The sequence below is a fragment of the Helianthus annuus genome, chromosome 1 (assembly GCF_002127325.2).
Source record: "Helianthus annuus cultivar XRQ/B chromosome 1, HanXRQr2.0-SUNRISE, whole genome shotgun sequence".
Classification (NCBI taxonomy): Eukaryota; Viridiplantae; Streptophyta; class Magnoliopsida; order Asterales; family Asteraceae; genus Helianthus; species Helianthus annuus.
The window spans coordinates 131,172,822-131,181,738 of NC_035433.2; the positions used below are offsets into that span (position 1 = coordinate 131,172,822).

Consider the following 8,917-nt stretch of genomic DNA (forward strand, 5'->3'; position numbering starts at 1 on the left):
TTTTTATATTTATTTAAATACTTCAAAATTCCGACAAATTAAATATATCTTATAAGTGTCAGTGTATTATATATTCTGGTCATGAACGACTGTTTGTGTTCGTTTGTTTCCATTTGTGTTCATAAATATTAGTTTGTGCTCATTTGTGTTCATCAATATTCCTTTTTGTTGGTTGCCTAAAATTAACAAACAAACACAAACGAACAAGAACAAGTTCATTTCCTTAACAAACAAGCACGAACATAAAATCTCGTTAGATTAGTGTTCATGAACGGTTCGCGAACACATATATTTCTTAACAAACAAACAAGAATATAAAATCTCATTCGATAAGTGTTCATGAACGGTTCACGAACACATATATTTCTTAACAAACGAACACTGTTCTATTCGTTTGCAGCCCTAAACCTATATGACTACAAGTGAATATGAAGTGTGTGAAACGAGACCAACGGAAAAAGATTAGTTCTTCATTAATAACCCCCCCCCCCTCTTTCAAATCATACTGACATACTCACTCTTCTTTTCTTCCGTAAATACGTTGAAAATCATACTGTCACTGACGATTTCGTGTTTTTTCTTGATTAAAGTCTTGAACTTTATGGGGGGTTCTTGCAGAAAATCGAATAAAGATTAATTTTTCTCTGATGGGTGTGCCCCAATTTTATTAATCTGTCGCAATTCTTTTTTTTTTTTTTTTTCATTGATTGATTTAGGGTGTGTTTGGGTGTGCATGTTTAAAGTGATTATTGAACTCAGTCATCACCTTAGAAACTTTTGTCCTAAAAGGTTTTTTTTATTTATTTATTTTTAATTTGTTTACCACTGGTTGCGATAACTTTACTCTGATGGGTACCAAATGAAGTTTATCGTAACATACAATCCTCAAAAAACATTGAATTTTTTTTTTTTAATTTTTTTGATTTTTTTAATTTTTTTGATTTTTTTAATTATTTTTTAATTATTTTTATTTTTTTTGATTTTTTTATTTATTTATATTTTTAGCCTATCATGCCCAAATCCATCTTGACAAAAACTCATCTTGACCTAAACCCATCTTAACCTATTTCTTAATAAACTTATCCTAACCCTAACCCAAACCCATCCTAACCCATACCCATCCTAACCCATTACCCAAACCTGTCCAACTCACCCATTTTGCCACCCCTAATGGGGAGCATATCAGTATAGATAATTGGTTTAATGATGGTATCAATGCTATAATGTTGTAATTTTCTTTAATGTTATTCTATGGTGTAGTGTGGTTCTCTTCGAGCTCCCGGCTAGGAGGTTCCGGCTTACTTTTTGGTGTTGAACCCTTGTGCATGAAAAAGTATAAACCAAATCTAAGACTCTATACCAAACAAATCTAAAACACGTTCAAACACAAGAGGAACAGACTCACTCTAAACAACCACATTGAAACTCAAACTTAACAAAGAAGAGATCCAATACAAACAAACTAAGAAACAAATCTAAAACTGGATTCGATTGGGGGGGCTTTGTTACCAAGGAAATATTAATATGATGGTCGATGGGCGGTGAAGGTGACACTAACGGTGGTCGATGGACGGTGAAGGAGACACTCAAACATTATATAACCTTGTGTCAATCATTCTCACTCAAAACCCTTGCCAAGCAACATTTCAAATTGGTTCACCGTGATTTTGACTGCAACCCTTTAGGTTCATACCACAAGGGCATCGAAGAAAAATACCACATAACATAGATGATGCATATTTCAAAGATAAAACCATATTTTAAGAAATTCCCATAAACCATTCCAAGTTTTTCTTGTCCCTTCACTTGCTACTTACAATAATTTAACCATGTTTTAGGGGATTCCCATAAACCATTCAAAGTTCTTTTTGTCCCTTCAGTTGCTACTTGCAATAATTTAACCATATTTTAGAAGACTCCCATAAACCATTCAAAGTTGTTCTTGTCCCTTCAGTTGCTACTTGCAATAATTTACCCCTATCCTTAAATGTTATCTACAAACCTCATCAGTAGAACCATGTCCTATTCCCTCCTTTCTTCGCCTCCTTCCTACAACCACAAAAATAGAAAGGGATCAATAATATGCCAACACAAAACAAAAAAACAGTATTGTATGTTATTACTTGCCTGTGAGTAGGAAGCAATGAGAGAGCGTTGCTAGTGAAGAAGCCCGTGTTAAAGTTCATTCCATGATGATCAATACCAAGACCAATACAAGAAAACTTGTCTCTTGTTTTATCATGAGACACATATTTAGCTTTTACCTTTGATGATTTCCTCTCCGCCTGCACATAGGTTGTAGGTCCGGGTCAGAACCATAAATATATACTTTGCCTGGCTTGTCTCTTGTTTTATCATGAGACACATATACAGGGTCATGTTGGGTTGGGTTTGACAGAAAATATATACTTTGCCTGGCTCTCTCTAGATTAAAAAAAAAAAGTACTTAATTAACCACAACATATGAATAAAAAAATGTCAGTTTGGAAAATGTAACGTGGTCACCTTAAACCGCTCGCGGGCCACGAAAGCAATTAGAGAACTAAAGAGAAGTACTTCATGACCTTCCAAACCGGTCACTAACGAGAGTGTGACCCCAGAACCAAAATTTGCCACGACACTGCAATGATATACATCGATGGGTATGAAAACTTTATTAATCAAAAACAACATGTCATTGATAAATTTGTGAAGATATGCAAATTCTAAACGTAATCCCAAAAGTCAGAGTCTGTTTGTTTGTGATTCAAAGCTAATTGGTAACAGACATACCAATTTCATTATCTTTTTTTCTTTTTTTCAGAAACTCCGTTAAAATAAAAAACACAGCCTATCAACTTGGAAAACATAGGAGCCGATTTGATGAACCCTCGTCCTTAACAAAAGTAACACAAGACAGTCTAATCCTCTTTAGACAGAAGCCACGCCAAGAAAAAAAATGTGAAAGCAAACCCATTACAATGAGGGAACAACGACGAACCACTTAAAGCATGGACCACCATAATAAAACGTGACGCCCTGACACGAACAAAGCTAAAGACCTATAATAACAATAGAAAAAATCAAACCAAATATCACACATTAAAAATACAAAAAAGAAAAAAAATGCTTACAGTAGTAACAAAAGAAGGTTTAGGAGGAGGAGGCGGCAAAATCCAAAGCTTCAGTTTCCTATTTATGAAAACCATAATATCAAAAAAAATATTTAATAATAATAATAAATAAAGGAGTTAACATTAACAGGACTCACCTGGCAGTAGTATAAATCAAATCCCTACTCCAATACCAAAGTGTGAGAAAAGGTGCATACAGAGGATACAACAAATCCTTACTCCAATACCAAAGTGTGGAAAAAGGTGGATACAGAGGATACTGTACGAGTAGAGGATAACCGCTGCTACAACACTAAACCTTACAAATCATCAAAAAATAACATTACTAAAATGTGTCATAAGAAACATAGGACTTTAAAAACACTCACTGTAAAACAACGGGAGTGTGCTCCTTTAGCCAATATTTTTTAAGTCACTTCACATACGCATACACCTTCCTTCTCAAACAAAAAAAAAATGTTAAAAAAAGCTTTATTAATCTAATATCATCATTGTTATTACCATTAATTATCAGAAACTAACTTACAGATGAAGTTTGATAACAAATGGTTTTTCTGGTATTAGTTTAGAAATGGATTGAGAAATCCATGTAGCAAATTCTTTTACCTTCCTGCTCAAAGTACAACATAAGTTAACTATTTAATATCGCTCATTTTTAGTTGACTATTTAATCCAAAAAAAAATAATTTAACTTAATAAAACAACTTATAAAAATTACCACCCAAAATGTCTAACATAAGATCACTTGGGGACAAAGAGTCAAATCACATTAAAGATAAGAGATTAAAAAATACTGTGTTTTGATCAAGGGATGTTAGAAAACAATATGGTGGTTTTAAGATAGCTAATGTGAAAATCCCTAATTTGATTAGTCCTTTTCCTTAATGTGTTACAAATATTTAAACTATTTTATATAATTACCCATCCAAGAACGTTTATAAAAAGAAATATATGTGGTTTAGATAATATACAATTCGGTTGGATAAGATAAACATAGAGTGCCTTTTTATTTAACCCGAACAAATAACAGCAAATTTACTGTAATTTGTCATTAAATAAGTATAATCCTACCATAATTTTGATAAACATTTAATATAACATGATGTAATTGAAGCATCTCCATTTTTTATTTATTATAAAAATGATGAAATATGAGTGCAAACCAAAACTAGAGAAAATTTTATTATAAAAATGATGAAATATGAGTGCAAACCAAAACTAGAGAAAATTAAAGAGTTCTAATTTTGCAAAGTGATTTCTACCAGACATTCAATGGAAGAAAAATAACAGAAAACTATGGTTTACATGATTTAGATTTAAAACTTGAAAAGGTAATAAAAAAACTACTTACCGAACAATTATAGCAATGAACGTTCTGTGATGAGGGCGGTGGCTGTTGGCGCCGGTGCAGGGGCCCCCTATCAAAAAGTCACTTAGAGGGTCAAATAAGTCAAAAGCCACTTAAAGTGTACTTCTAAGGCATTCAATCAGCGTAAGCGTAAAATTGCCAAGACGAGAGAGATTATTAAGTACAATTTCCAAAACAGACAACCAAACTGAGTCCATTGCGGTTCTATCCTAAGACATCAGCCTGTTAAAGCTCATTAAACACAATTCCATAACCCATCCATCACTAACCGCAACCACGAAAGAGATGATTTTTGTTTTTATCTTATTTGTTAAATAATGTATGATAGTATATCCATTGGACTACCGGTATCTATAAATCAAGAAGTGAACTTAATATAATACTAACCTTTCTGAAACTCAAAAACACGTCGTATGAGATAGATACTTGTTGTTGTGAGTGTCCTTCAACAAGACGCCATTGGAGATTTGCTTGACGGATCTTAATAAACCTCATCCTTGTTGGAGAATCTGACTAAAAAACTTCTAATATAACTAACAATTAGATTTGTGGGTTCAAAGGTAAACTGAAATTAAACAAAAAAAAAGTTTGGTGAAGTGAAGCAGATCAAGATTAGGTGTAGGTTGTTTTGTTTCAAATCTTCAAGTAATGATACATAATTCGCTAACTACTGCAACACGGAAAAATCATGGAAAACCTTTTTATAAAAAAAATAAAAATAAAAAAGACAACTGCTTTATTCAGTTTAGGGATCGTGAAAAATCATGGAAAACCTTTCACACATGGGGTTGCTTAAAATAAGCATAAACGCAGAATTATTATAAACAATCACATTCGGAATTAAAAAAAAAAGCAGATCTAAATAACAAGCCAACAACTTTGTAAATTTCAAAATGTATATAACACTCTTAAACCTAAACGGCGGACACGTTCAACTGGTAGGTTTAAAGCAGACATAATTGAACTAACTACCGTTGAAGAAACAGTTAATGAGTGCAAATTGTTACCAATAGCGATTAAAAAGAGAAATTGAAGAGGATATGAGTATAGTAAGAGCAGTAGCGTCACCTGATGTTCACGGCATCGCCGGAATCTGAGACGACGGCGGAATTGACGGTGGTCGGAAGTGGCGAGTGGGAAGAGCAGTGAGAGCGGTGGTGGTGATTTGGGGAATTGGAGCCTGCTGCAGACAAGTGAGGGTTTTGTGATTTGAGAAAGGGAAATTATTTCAAAATATTAGGACCTAGGTCTATACACACCCCCCTAATTCCTGATTACACCCCCCCTATAAAAAACATCATATCTATCAATCATTTGGTTTTTGTTTTTAGTCTTTTTTTGTCTTTTTGTTGTCTTTTTTATTTTATTTTATTGTCTTTTTTATATTTTTGTTATTATTATTATTATTATTATTATTATTATTATTATTATTATTATTATTATTATTATTATTATTATTATTTACTATTAGTCTTTGAACAAATAAAAACAGAAAAAAAGCTTCAAACTTTATCACAATAGATCTGAGCCCATATGGACACAAAAATATAAAAAAGACAATAATAATGAGTCGTGCTAATAGTAAATAATAATAATAATAATAATAATAATAATAACAAAAATATTTTTTTAGTGAACACAAAAAGACAAATAAAAAACACAAACTGGTCATACATCCAAATAATTTCCATATTTTTTATTTTATTTACTATCTCATGGTGATATAATAATGAACACAAAAAGCTCATATGAGCCGTGCTATTATTGCTGCAAGTTCTATGTGGTGATATTAAATAGTTGATATTTCCTCCAAAATATCACCAGTTTCCTTCAAAATTGGGAACTTCAGTGCATTCGCTTCATATACTTGAGAAAGCTATTCAAAGAGCTGTATAAATTTACTTGTTCAAAGAGTGATCTATTTATGTTTCATCATAGCATTCAGAAAAGTTAAAGAGATGTTTGGATTTTCAACAGATCAGGTATAGTTTTTAATTCCCATGTTTCAAGTTTCAACTTAGTTATATAATCTATAAAGAGCAGGATTACACTCAAGAGCCTTGGAGACATAGTTCATTCGGGTATCTAGAGACTGATGATTATGTTGGTTACATCAGTCCAGACGTGAACTATCAAGTGCCTGGTGAAACAAGTCCGTTCATAAATCAATATATTTACGGAAAAAAAACCATTCAAGGACGATCCTGGTGAACCAAGTCCGTTCATGACACAAGATACAGACGGACAAGGTTTTTTTACCAACCTTTTAAACACACCGGGATATAATTTCATGGGGTTGAACCAAGATATTGTCGGACAAAGTTCTTTCGCCAACTCTACAAGTGCGCCAGGCTATGACTTCATGGGGTTGAACCAAGATCAAGCATCACAGGTGATACACAACTATATTCATCTAATTCCAAAAATCTTCCATGCGTATGTTACACGCATACATAACGTGTTAGGTGATGGAAATTGTGGGTTTCGGGCGACAGCTTCTGCTCTCGGCTACGGTGAAGATGAATGGTTATTTATCCGGAGATCACTGATGGAAGAGATACTCGAGTTTAGAAATAAGTACACTAAGGCTTTCTTAGGCTCATTCAAAGATGTGTTCACGTCCTTGGCTTGGTCAGGATCGGGGTTTGCACCTGAAAAACACTGGATGATTATGCCAGAGGCAGGATTCTTGATTGCGAACAAGTTTAATGTGATCGTTCATTTTTTATCTCAAGAAAAAAGAAACAGTTCTACTTGTTTTTCGCTTTGGAGAGGCCCTCACGAGTTCCCAGAAAAAAAAATAATTATAATTGCACACGTGAATGGTAACCATTTTATAATGGTAGAATTGCAAGGAGAGTATCCAATTGCCAGCACAAACAACCTATGGAAATTAATGAGAGAAAATGATGCAGCAGGCTGGGAGAATATATTTGAATCACGTCAAAATATGTATAAGTCTTGGATAGCACAACCTGCTACATTTGGGGGGAGTATAGATTAAACCTCGGTATGTAAATTATTAAATGATAATAATTTTGTAAAAAAATACTTATTTTTATATAGCTTTTGTTACAGCTATAAATATAATTTGATAAATTATAACAATGAAAACTAATAATAAATACTATATCATAAAAATAATAATAATAATAATAATAATAATAATAATAACTAATTAATAAACAAATACAAACAAATACTAAATAACTAATAATTAAATAAATGAATAAAAAAAAGACAACAAAAAGACAAAACAGGCTAAAAACAAAAACCAAATGATTGATGGATGTGATGTTTTTGATGGGGGGGGGTGTAATCAGGAATTAGTGGGGGTGGGAATAGAATGAGCCTTCATTTAATCAATAAATATTTGATGTACAATAAATATTTGATGTACTGTGCACGTGTCAGGGATATGATCGTACCGGTGGGAAAGACGACTTGACAATCATTATATAACGTTTCAAAAAAAGTTCTAAATGAGTAATGAAATAAAAAAAAGGTTATAACTTTTAATTTACACTACTGTTGGAGCGTAGAGGGCAACAGGGTTACGCTTGTTACACTTTATATCCGCACATGCGACACCCCCAACCTTATCACACCGATACCTACAAATGATATGTTTCAGAGAATTTAAAATAAGTTTATAAGTTTTAACTATCAATGAAGATTTGACCAAAATATTCAAGACCTGTAATGTACGTGTGTTAAAAAGAGGTTTCTACAAGACACTCGATTTTTGGAAATTAAATGGAAGAGTATAGATTTTTGTTTTTTTTTTTTGGATGAAAAGTAGATGACTAATCCTAAATGTATTGCTATGTGATTAGAGAAATGCCTAGAGAAAGTAGACACTAATAGATATAGCATCAGAGTATCATTTCAGAATCCTAATTATTTTCAGAACTTCCAGAACTATTTATAACCAATCATTTTATTTAACATTTATTGTTATTATTATTTGATTAAAGGGTATTATGGTAAATTTAACTATTCCAAATCATCCATATTTTTTTACCTCCTAGATTATCTCAAAGTTCAACAAACGATCGTTGAATTCTTTATCTCTAAAATTCTCAATTATCTACTTTTTTTTTAAATTACTTTCATTCCACACGAAAAAGGGCAATTACAAAGCAATGGCAGGTAGTCGGACAACAAGTTACGCCGCCACCCCCTTTTGAATAGAAAAACCAATTATACTAAATACAAAGTTTGAAACCTTTAGCGACGAAGAATTACTATTAACGACTTTTTGAACCCAATTCAAAAGTCGCACAGCGTCTGGAGCGAGACCACCAAAGGTATCAAACGCAAACGGGACAAACACATGTTGACTCTCCAGGCAGGCTTTCTCATGTTTTGCCACTTTGCTCGCTTCTGCCTTGAGCACCGCTTGCCCTATGACAAAGCCCTTGTCCTTGAGTCC

General features: G+C 32.9%; 1 long non-coding RNA gene across 1 annotated transcript; it reads right to left on the reverse strand.

Annotated features, from left to right (window-relative positions):
- Positions 1-979: 979 nt before the first annotated feature.
- LOC118480142 lies at positions 980-1,387 on the reverse strand. The gene is made up of 2 exons (XR_004861788.1): positions 1,090-1,387; positions 980-1,057 (listed from the first exon to the last, which is right to left on the reverse strand). It is a non-coding gene; the product is annotated as an uncharacterized LOC118480142 (long non-coding RNA).
- Between the last annotated feature and the right edge of the window lie 7,530 nt (positions 1,388-8,917).